The 11,263-nt window shown below is 44.2% G+C and overlaps 1 protein-coding gene across 3 annotated transcripts in view; it reads right to left on the minus strand.

Moving 5' to 3' along the window:
* Window positions 1-10,276, minus strand: part of SMAD2 (SMAD family member 2) — an 86,989-nt gene extending 76,713 nt beyond the window's left edge. Inside the window, exon 1 of one of the 3 annotated variants that reach the window (XM_070361830.1) lies at window positions 10,133-10,276. The gene's annotated coding sequence lies outside the window, so the exon portion shown is untranslated. Of the gene's footprint in view, window positions 1-9,697; window positions 9,918-10,132 lie in introns of those variants that run through there. The other 2 variants (XM_070361831.1, XM_070361829.1) reach the window with 2 other exon arrangements.
* Window positions 10,277-11,263: the final 987 nt, after the last annotated feature.

The raw sequence follows: 11,263 nt of genomic DNA on the forward strand, positions 1-11,263 counted from the left end.
ACACAAACGAAGAGCCAAAAGTTCCCAGATATAAATTTTTTAAAAGGTCATATAGAAAAGAATCAGAATGGATTTGATTTTCGGAACAGTAAACTAAGTGAAGCCAACAGATCAATGCTCTCGTAATTCTGAAACACAATTATTTTCAACCAAGAATTCTATTAGCCACCCAGGATTGAATAAGGGTATTTTCAGACATACAATATCTCCAAATATTTTCCACATACACTCTCTCTCAAGGAAAGTCCTGAAGGGAAGGATACGTTTTATAGAAAGAAGGGAGAGCAAAAGAATAAGAAATCTAGCAAAGGAGAAAGGCTAAGGAACCCCATGAGAGCGGAGGGGGATCCCAGGACAACTGCTGCATCCCAGTGTCGGCAAGCAGTGCAGAGTGGAACGGGTTCAAACAACATGCAGCAAGAATGATACCAGGCTTCTCTCCAAAGTGGACAGACATTGTAAAAGTCAATGGAAGCATGACTGCCACTGATGAGACCCACTAAATGTTGAGAATGAATGTGACAATAAATAACCACCGGGTCTTTTTTAACTATCATCCAGATTTCTGATCCTATAGATTAGAATGCAAAGGAAAAAAACCTGCCGGTTAAGAGGAACTCTCATACGTTCAGACATGTTTATATACGTATGGAATTTTAGACCCAGTGCCGCTCAACAAAAATAGCATGCAAACCACGTATGTATTTGTAAACCTTCTATCAGCTACATTTTTTTTTAAAGTAAAAATAGTTGAAAGTAATCATAGTTAAAAGTCATCCGCCAACAGTCGGACTCAACTGAGTGACTGAACTGAACTGAATCATTTTAGTAATGCAATCAGTTCAGTCTAGTCACTCAGTCGTGTCCGACTCTTTGCGACCCCATGGACTGCAGCATGTACTAATTTATCCTACCATATCTAAAAAGGGTTTTCCCAGGCGGTTCAGTGGTAAAGAACCCGCCTGCCCATGCCGGAAACATAGAGACAAGGGTTCGATCCCTGGGTTGGGAAGATTCCTTGTAGTAGGAAATGGCAACCCACTCCAATAAGCTTGCCTGGAGAATTCCATGGACAGAGGGGCCAGGCGGGCTGCAATCCACGGGATCACAAACGGTTGGACATGACTCACCATACACACAAGCATCTAAAATATTATCTCAGTGTGTAATCAGTATTAAAGATGAAAATACTTTATTTACAGTAATTTTTTTTTTTTTACTTAAGTATTATAAATCCAGTGTGTTTTATACATGCAGCCCATCTCAGTTTGGACTAGCAACATTTCAGGTGTTCAAGTGCCACACACAGCTCGTGGCTATCTACTGAACACAGCAGCTCTAGAAAGATACAGAACTGGATAGTAGGAGGTAAGAGATCTGAGGGAGAGTTACTTTTCATCATTTACTATTTTGTTCCTTTTGAATCTGGCATCATGTGCTCTTATTATTCAAAAAATGAATAAAATACATTTCCTAAAATATACTATAAATGTAGATATCCTCTGACCTACTTCTAGAAATCTCTTCTATGGATGTATATAATGATGCAGAAACAGTTATTTGTTGCAGCACTATTTTTAACACAAGACTGGAAATAAACGTCCATCAACAGAGGACTGATGAAATATAGACACACATACAAAAAAATACTGTGCAACCAAAAGAAAGCTAAAAAGTACTTATTACATTCTGACAAGGAATAACCTACAGGATGCATTATTAAGCAAAATACAAGACCATTTTTTGTACTAAAAGGTAATGCATGGACAAAGTTGCTCATATATGCGTAACACTTTCAGAACAACACAAGAAAACCTCATAATGCTACTTGCCTTTAGAAAGGCAACTGAGTAAGGCGTAGCAAGAGACTTTTCAGTGTGTATCTTCTGAATTTCAAGTTTGAATACAATAATGTATTACCTACTTAAAAAGCCCACTATTCATAAAAAACCCCCAAAACCCAGTATTCTACATCTAACTAGTGTCTGCTTTTTATTTACCATGCTTGGCATTCATGGGATACTTAAGCCCACCTACAAAGACTAGTGTTTTTCTAGTTTTTCCATAGAGAAGCTTGAAGCTTGTTTTTCTCAGAGTCCATAGAAGTTTCAATGTTATTGGAACAGATGTATATATATGTGTGCGTTTTAGTATACAGTTTCCAGAATTTTATCTCCTTTTCCCAAATGGCCATAGAACCCCAGCCCAAGCTACTGGATTATTTATCTAATAAATTCCCCAAGGCTTTTCCTTGACACTAACTGATTTTCTAAGCTTCTGATACCTGGAGACTTTTTTCTCCTTTGCTTCCCTCTCTAGATCAGCTATATATATATATAGCTGATAAAAAAAGTTGTGCATTTTATTCAATATTTGAAGGAAAAGGAAAGGGCCTAATCTGTGTCTCTTTGTATGATTTTAAGAAATCTAGATAAAGGGCGTATACAGTCAATGATGGCAAACACTGCAGCAGTATGATAATGGATGAAGACTGCTAAACTGGGCAGTTCAGAATTCAGTGATGACTTTTTTAAGGACAGCAGGAAGGCGATATGGAAATGGGTGACAAAAAAACCACGAAATTCAAGTGTCGAACAAAGAAAGTCATTCAGTGCTGAAAGTAACCGTGGATGTCAAACATCTTCAAATTGCAAATATGAAATATTCCCCAAATATCTATATATTTATTTCAAAAGAAAATCAAGTTAGACATTTCAACATAAAATACGTGAAATGTGATGGTGTTGCCTCAAAAAGAACACCTAAGTTCCTGCTGAAATAATAAAAAATCACTATGAGATTTTTGGCAATCCACATTCAAACATGTATCACACAGGATAGGGAAAAAAGCAAGATGTATTAATGACCTGGATTTTTACAACTGTTTTAGTCAAAGAAACCAGGACAATAGAAAGCATTAATGAACACACACACACATAAACGCCAGTTGTACACTAGTAAGGAAAGGCACTGCCAACTGGAAACCCAAGTTGGCCCCATGGAAAGCCTTTTAAAAGGTAATGTGCCTTTTAAATAAAAGCAAAGAGAAACATCCATGTGTTCAGTTTTACGGAGTGTTAAAACGTAATGTCAGAGCTTGAATTTAACCCTAAAAAGCAGGTCATTAGTTGAGAGAAAATCCACATTAAAGGAGGACTGCTGAGCAGAGTCTATCTGTTCCTCAGTTCAGCTACTTTCCTTTCACTTTTAATGAGTTGTGTGGAATCCATAGGCCTATATTCAGCTTATAAACATAAAATTACATACTCGTTTATCATCCCCAGATTGTAAAAAAGGATGCAATTATTGAGACTACACAAGCCCAGACTCAAATCAGCATAAATATTCAGTACTCCAACTTCTCTTCAAATTCCCAGAGTCTGTATTGACCTTCTGCTGAAGCAACAACTTACGCCCACATCAACCGGGTGCAAGTCCTCGGGGTGTAAAAGTCCAACTAAAACAAAAACTAGAGGATGCCCGACAGAACTTTCTTTAAAATTAACTAAAATTAAATTCAATATTCATTTCCTGTTACAGTAGCCATACTTCAAGTGCTAAATAGTCACATGTAGCTGCCGCCTATGGGGTCGCACAGAGTGGGACACGACTGAAGAGACTTAGCAGCAGCAGCAGCTGGTGTATACTATGTTGAATGGTGTGGGTCTACACCAAAGATCCTTCTCTACAATCTATTATTCCTCTAGAGCTTCAAAGGCTGCCTGGGGGTAAAAGAATGACAGGGAAACTGCACAGGCAGGACTTCAGTAACTGCCACTTGGCTCACATTCTGAGATTCTGCATAATGTTGCTGTTGCTGGCAGGAGCCTTCCTTCTGGTTGCTGCTGAGTGTACATAGGTCCGTGTGAGGTTTAAAAAGTGGTTTAGAGCAAAAATGACCAAGGCACAACCCTCAGGCCAAAGCAGGACCCTCCTGATACTTAAAACATTACACAAAAAGTTTAACTGGCCAGCTTACCTGAACTACAGCCTAACCACCTGTCTATAAAGTAAAACATGGTCTAAACAAGGAAGATTTGCATTCATTGCCATAGATAGAGCAACTCTAGTCAACAAAAAAGTTTCCATAGTTCATTCAAATCAAGGGAGAAAGCCCATGTGCTCAGCTTCCACTGTACCATTTATCAGGAGTTTATTCTGTGAACTTTGAACACCAGATTCACCACCCTACATTTTGTAATGAAGGGTGTGATTAAAACGGAGCACTTCTTTTAATATTTACAAATCCGTAACCATTATCTCTTTATAGAATTTTTGGAAAAAGCTGAAGTAACATATGCAAATGTACTTTATCTTAAACAGGCAAACTACAAGATCACAGATTTACTACACTACGTCCTCAGATGGAGTTTCTGAATTCAAAGACTCAAGGTAATAAATTTGATGAACTTGCAGTGGCTCCTCGCAGTTATTCTTCCTTACTAGCTGAATACTTTAAACCTGAAGCTAGGCCTACCCCCTCCAAGAGAAGAGAGGTGGTGGGAAACGGCACTACAGACTGTTTAAGGAAATGCAGGTTTTCAGATGCAAACTGGACATGGGTACTGAACAGATCAAAACTAAAGTCTGCACTCACATTCCATTGTTCCAAAGTGATCCCAAGATTTTGAAAAATTACAGAACTATCTGGAAGAGTTAGTGACAATTTCATAGTAAAATTTTAATGAGAATGAATCACTTTAGGATTTGTTTTCTTAAAAGCACAAACCTAAAGACAGATCTAAATGACCAGGTATCTGTTCTCTATCAGTGTGGCTCACTTATTATCCAAAAGAAACCCGTACACTCTAGAATGTATGGCAAGTGTGTTAGTGACAATCACCTTAACTACCTTAATATTTCTGGCTAACTAGCCAAACCAGAGGCAGGGTCCAAACCCATCTGACTTGGCAAAATTACATTCTTTCTACATGAAACTACTGAAATTGAAACTCAGAGCTATCCTTGAGATGCCTACCTATAATCAGTATTGAAGTATGTCCTAATTGAACAGATCACAATTATACCAATCTGGAGAAATGATCGAAATTAAATCAGAGATAAGCAATAAGCCTCAAACTGCATTTTTAAACAAAAAGGGCTGGATTACTTTTGTACCACTAGTTTTTTTTAAAGTCCCTTTTTTTTTTTTCCCAAATAGCTAAGGCTATAATTACAAGGTCACCAATTAATATTAATATTTGATGGAGTAGATGGTTTAGAAAATACAACCTGGAGATAGGAAAGAGGAAGATCCAAAAAAGTTATCAAGGCTAATATTGAACAGAAGTCACTTATAAGAGGCATGAAACCCTCAATAGACAGACCAGCCAACTGTCCACACTGGTTCTAGAAATCACTAGCATACTTACTTTATCTTAAAACCCAAGTGAACAATTGTACATGACATCCCTGCAGATTGACAAACAGAATGACTTCCTCTGAAGAACAGGTATGGGTGCTATACCATTCACATCACCTTTCTTTACTACTGGCCTAGCAGGAAAGATTTTTCAGTCTGGAATCAAGGCTCCCAGAAAGGCAAAACTAAAGAAAAGCAGCTTGGTCATGGTAGGTACTGTGGATCTTTCATGAAATAAATCATTAGAATCACGTTCTACTCCTTTAAGAACATGTGTTAATCATCCTGAATGACGATCTAAAGTATATTATGTCGATTACCACGCTCTTTAAATAGATTTTCCCAAATATGATTTAAGCTAATTGATGAACATTCATTACTATGCTTTCAGGTCTGGTCCTGCACTGAATGGTTCCAGACACGCTAGTTAGGCTCTGAGTATTTGTTTCTGTGTCTTGCAGATTATCTCCATTATCCTCACCAAGCTGCTATCTGTTTTATCTTACAATGGACAGTAGGCTAACAGTTCCCCATCCTCCTAGTCCACTCCCCATTAGCCTGGCCTCAACCTCCCACATTACCCACAATCTATTTGTCTCTAATCTTCTGTGGGTTAGAAGTAAGATAACTTTGCTTGTTAGAAACATACGAAATAAATGCCAACGGGATCTAATTAAGGGTAGCGATAACGCTCCCGTGACTAGGGCTATAAGGTATGGACTCGGGACAATCTGGCTACCCTTGGCCTTTCTGCTTAGTGTGTTTCTCATATGTATGTTATCATAGGTCAAGGAGAAGAGGGTAGGAGAGTTGTCTGAATTAGAAAGAAAACAAGTGAAAACTACAACCAGAAGAGAACAAAAGAGATACCTGAGAAGACCCTTATGTCTTCTCAGCCACTGTTTTAGATACCTTCATACCCTCATCACAATCATTTACTCTTTCTAATAACCTTAAGAAGTAGGTGCTATCAGCTCCATTTTCAGTCAGAAAACCAAATCCCAGGAGTTAAAAGTAATTTGTCCAAAAAACTGAGAAACTGACTGTAAGCCTTGGTCTCTCTGACTCCAAAACCCAGGGCCTTTCCACTACACAAGATTACAGCCCAATCCTTAGTCTTGGTTGGGTAACTGTTCTTATACTTTATTTCTGGTTCTTTCATTGGAACCTGACCAGTTCAGGTTTGCTTTCTTTCCCTAACCATTTTCTATCAAGTGAAGCAAAAGTTGCTCAGTTGTGTCCGACTCTTTGCAACCCCACATGGAATTCTCCAGGTCACAACGCTGGAGTGGGAAGCCTTTCCTTCTCCAGGACATCTTCCCGACCCAGGAATCAAACCAAGGTCTCCAGCATTGTAGGCGGATTCTTTACCAACTGTGCTATCAGAGAAGATACAAATGGCAGTGGAAAATCAAACCAAGGCCAAATGAGGCTAGCTTGTCAAGTGTTCACCTGCTCAGCAACAAATACTAATGTCTGAAAGACTGGTCATACCTTCAATTTGTAGAGACTGTGCAAAACTGGTGACAAGTTCCCTCTTTCCAAAAAAAATACACGAGCTGTTCCCAGAGACGATGAGTGAACATGTGACCCCTTCCCCAGCGCTGTGCTCTATGCTCAAAAGAAAGCGGTGCAAGCATACTTCAGGAAGTGGCTCAGTCCTGTATTACAATCTCCCTTAATTTGTATCAATACATGAACATGATTTTCTAAACACTGGAGAACAGGGCAAGGAGACATGAAGACTTCCCACTTTTCGAATTCCATTAAGAAACAGGGTATACTTGTTCCCTGTTACTTTATTGCCTAGTTCAAGGCTTGACACACAGCAACACATCATTTTACTGTTTAATAAATGAGTAAATGTTATCTGTTCAATAAATACAAGTTACGTGTTAAATAAATGCATAACCTTCCTGGACTGGTTTTGAAATCTTTTTGTTTCACATTTTCTGACATACTTTTGTGATACTTACTGGAAAACATCTTAGTGGAAAACATCTACAGATAAAAATGGCTCCTCTACTCCCATCAAAAGACATGCCCCTCTCCAGCCTCTAAAAATGACTCTTGTCCCAAGAATATGAATAAGGCTCCATCTGCCAGACTGCACTAAATACAGATTTTATATGCATTACAGAAACACCTGTATAAAAAAGCTGCTACAAGAAAGGAGGCCTCAGAAGTCCTAAAGTACAAAACCAAACAAGAATAAGGAGTGCTTTTGGACTTTTTATAAAAGCCAAAGTTGAAAATATCTGCAAAATAACTATTCAATAGGTCTTTGATCAGCAGGTTATGCAGCTGAACTATTCTGTCACTCAGATTTTCCCTCAGTGTGAAGTAACAAGATGTCAGCAACACGTTTGAGGTATTTACAGTATGAAAATGAAAAGGAGACCTTTTGCCATCTTGAAGTAGAAACAACCTTTGTTCTTACTAAAGAGAATTTCTGCTGAAATATACAAAACTATCCCCAAATTCCTACATAAGAGTTAAAGCACATACCAAGCCTGACAAGCCACAAACAACAGGAAATTACTCTGCACAGTTTCTTGCAAACTATTATTTCATGAACCTTACAGATGTGTGTGTAGAGGTTTGACCATTTATGACTTTAAAAAGCCAAACTTTGCTGAACATTTACAATGTGAAATCACTTTAGAAGGTATAGCTACAAAGTATAAAAACCAAGTTCTAACAGCAATTTCATACTAAAAAAAGCCCAGAATGGATGTTTCCAAACACCTTACATTAATTAAAATAGACCAATGAACTACTTCAAACTCAACTTTAACATTAAGGGTTTAAGTGGGCACTCATCTTAGAAATGCCAATAGATTTGAACTATTCTTATTTACTACAACAACTAATTTTACAGCAGGAAAAAACTTAAGAAACTTTAAAAATAAAATCAGTGTTGGTCTCTGACTTTGATATGAATGTTTGCTAAATGAACTTCTGGTGGAGAAAATTCTATCAATATCCTGTATGGTATTTTTTTTAAGGCAAATGAAAAAAACATTTTCAAACTATGACACATTTATGAAGACCATTTTACATTATTTCTTTCATCTCTGTGAATATTTGCTTCATTTACTTGTTCACAACTTACCAAATTTAACTATTTAGCTTACACATTCCCTAACCCTAACTTTTTTAAGGGATCAAAACTAAAACAGCTAATTTATTATCAAAATAATAGAAAGTGTATTATCTATTAGTCTCAAGGAAAGCATCCTTAACAATCAGTGGTGAAGGTTCAATTCATATGAAATCAAAAGAAAAGATGGAATTTTTGAAAAGATGCAATTACTCCAAGCAAGTTCGCGAGATCACTTATTTATTCACAACAAATTTAGCTGTGTCGTGTTAAAAGTTTAAAACACCACAATTTAGGATACCCCAAACTGTAACAAACATGACAAGACTGATGGAAAAATGCTACCTCATTTTCGTTTTACCTGGAAATGTTTCTTTTTAAATAAAGGGTTAGTTGACAACAAACCGGCAGTATTTAGCTTTTTCAAGGGTCAAGAGGAAGGAATAACAAAACCAACCTAACTACTGTTTTTTCTTTTGTTCAGGATCAAAAGGAAACCATTAACTACGAAAGGATTAAGTAAGTAGAAGACAAAAGTACTCGATCCAAGGGCAGTATTCCCCAGGAGAGAAGAAAACAATTAAAGAGGCAGGATTTGAAAACCAAGTTTGAAATACGTGAAATCAATTAGCGTGCTCTCTAAAGGCGTGTGATTAAAAAAAAAAAAACTAATAGGCTCCACTCACAAGAGCAACTTTCACAAGCTAGTAGAGAAGTTATGTGGACGGAGTACCAGCCGTGTGCGTGTTTGTGTGAGAGCACACGCTCGCGATTCTGAACCCCGAGACCAGAATGGTTAACAAAGGTTACAGCACCAGAGGAGGGGGGGGAAAAAGTGGAAGCAAAGTCTCGCATGCTCCTAACTCGGGCTTCCCAACAAGTCCCAGAAACCAGAGCTCCGTCCCTGCGGGATTTGAAAATCACCACCACAAACTACCGAGGGTGACCGCCACGGAGGAGGAGGGGACGGGCCGGGCCACACAGCCGGCCCCCGCCCCGGGCCGCGCGCGCGGGCGGGCGGGCGAGCGGGCGGGTGGCTCCAGCGCCGACCCCGTCCCCCCGGCCGCCCCGCCCGCGCTCCCGCACCCCGCGAGCGGCCCGGCGCCTCGCCACACCCCGGCGCCCCGGCCCCCCCGGCCGGGCCAGGTGACGCGGCCGGTCCGCCTCACCGACCCCGAGCCCCACAGAGACACACCCCGGCCCCGAGGCCCCGCCGGGCGCCGCGGCGTTACCTGGACCGAGGCTCCGGGTCCCGCCCCGTCAAGAGCCCGGGGGGGTCCGGGACCTTTGTTCCTTCCTCTTCCGAAGGGGATGGAGGGGCCGGGAGGGGAGAGGGGAATGGGCCGACTGGAGGCGGAACTGAAAACACTCTGGCGGCCGCCCCGCCCCCCCAGCCGGAGCCCGGCCGGCGGCCCGGCGCGCGGGGAGGGGACGGGAGAGGGGGCGGCGCGGGCCCGGCCGCCGCCCGCGGGGAGGAGGGGGTGGGGACGCGCGTCCCGCCGCCGCCACCGCCGCCCCTCCTCCCCTCGGGCGCGCGCCCGCCCGCCTCGCCCCCACCCGGGCGGCCCCCGACGGCCGAGCCGTCCTCCCCCGCCGCGCCCGCCGGCCCCACCTCCGCTTCCGCCCTGCGCCCTCCGCCGCCGGCCACAGCGGCGCGGCGCACCCACCTCCGGGCGGCTCGCTCGGCGCTCGCTGGCTGGTGGCTGGGAGCTGCTCCTCCGCCGCCGCCGCCGCCGCCGCCGCCGCCGCGGCCGCGCGGTAGCCCCGCCTCCCACCCCGGGCCGCGAGCCCCGCCGATTCGCCGGCGCAGCCCCGGGGGGCTGGCACCCTGCCGCCCTCTGATTGGTGTCCCCGGACGCCCGTTAGGGGCGCGAGGTACGCTGGCCGAGCGCGCGGCCTTGGGGGCGCGCGCGGAAGACCCTGGGAGCGAAGAAAGGGAAGGGGTTAGGCCTGAGCGCCCGTGTTAGGGCCAGGGCGCGAGCTGTGGGCTCTGAGAGGCGCGGGCCGCTACCTCTCCCCACCTCCTTTCCCTCCGGCCTCCCCGCCCTCCCGGCCGGACCGGCGGCGCACGCAGCCAATCAGCGCTCTGGGTGCTCGGGGTGTGAGCCGCGCGTCGGGGGCCTCGAATCGGAAGGGAGACGTCGCTCGCTGATTGGTCCCGCCTCCCCCGTAGAGCGTGAGGCAAGGCGCGGCCGGGCGGGCGGCGGAGGACTTAGGCGGGGTGGGATGCCCGCGGTTTCGGTTGGCTTCGTCTCTCGCGCGCTCGCACGGGAAACTCTGGGAAAGGGAGTCGGGGGCGGGGAGGGGAGGCGCGTAACCTGCCGTGAGGGCGACCACCCTTCCGTCCTGATCTCGGCCCTGGTCCTCCGTCCCCGTCTCTGGCCGGCACCACTGGGTGGGGCCTGTCGGAGGCCGCCGCCCGGCCCACCTACTCTGTAGTCAAGCCGGGAGTGGAGGCGTACTTATCCTCGGGGTGGGAGGCCCCGACGGTGGGCCAGCTAAGGGGCCGCAGAGGGGTGTGCCGAAGCCTGCGTCCCGGACCCACGCGCGGGGCGCCTAGTGCGAATGAGTGGGCGCGGCCCTCGTGGTGGTAAACGGGGGCGGGGTCCGAGATGTAAATAAGCCCGGGGCCGAGCTCTTTGCTTGGGCTGTAGGGTCTGGTGGCGGGGCGGGGGGGTCACAGGTATTTTTCTTGAACGGGAACTTGGTCCTATCTTCGTGAAAAAATGGTGCTCATCATGCGTGCTCTGAATGCTCCTTGTGAAGTCTAGAACACAAGTGCCTGGCAAGATATCCCT

Source organism: Bos mutus, chromosome 24, assembly GCF_027580195.1.
Source record: "Bos mutus isolate GX-2022 chromosome 24, NWIPB_WYAK_1.1, whole genome shotgun sequence".
In the NCBI taxonomy this organism is placed as follows: Eukaryota; Metazoa; Chordata; class Mammalia; order Artiodactyla; family Bovidae; genus Bos; species Bos mutus.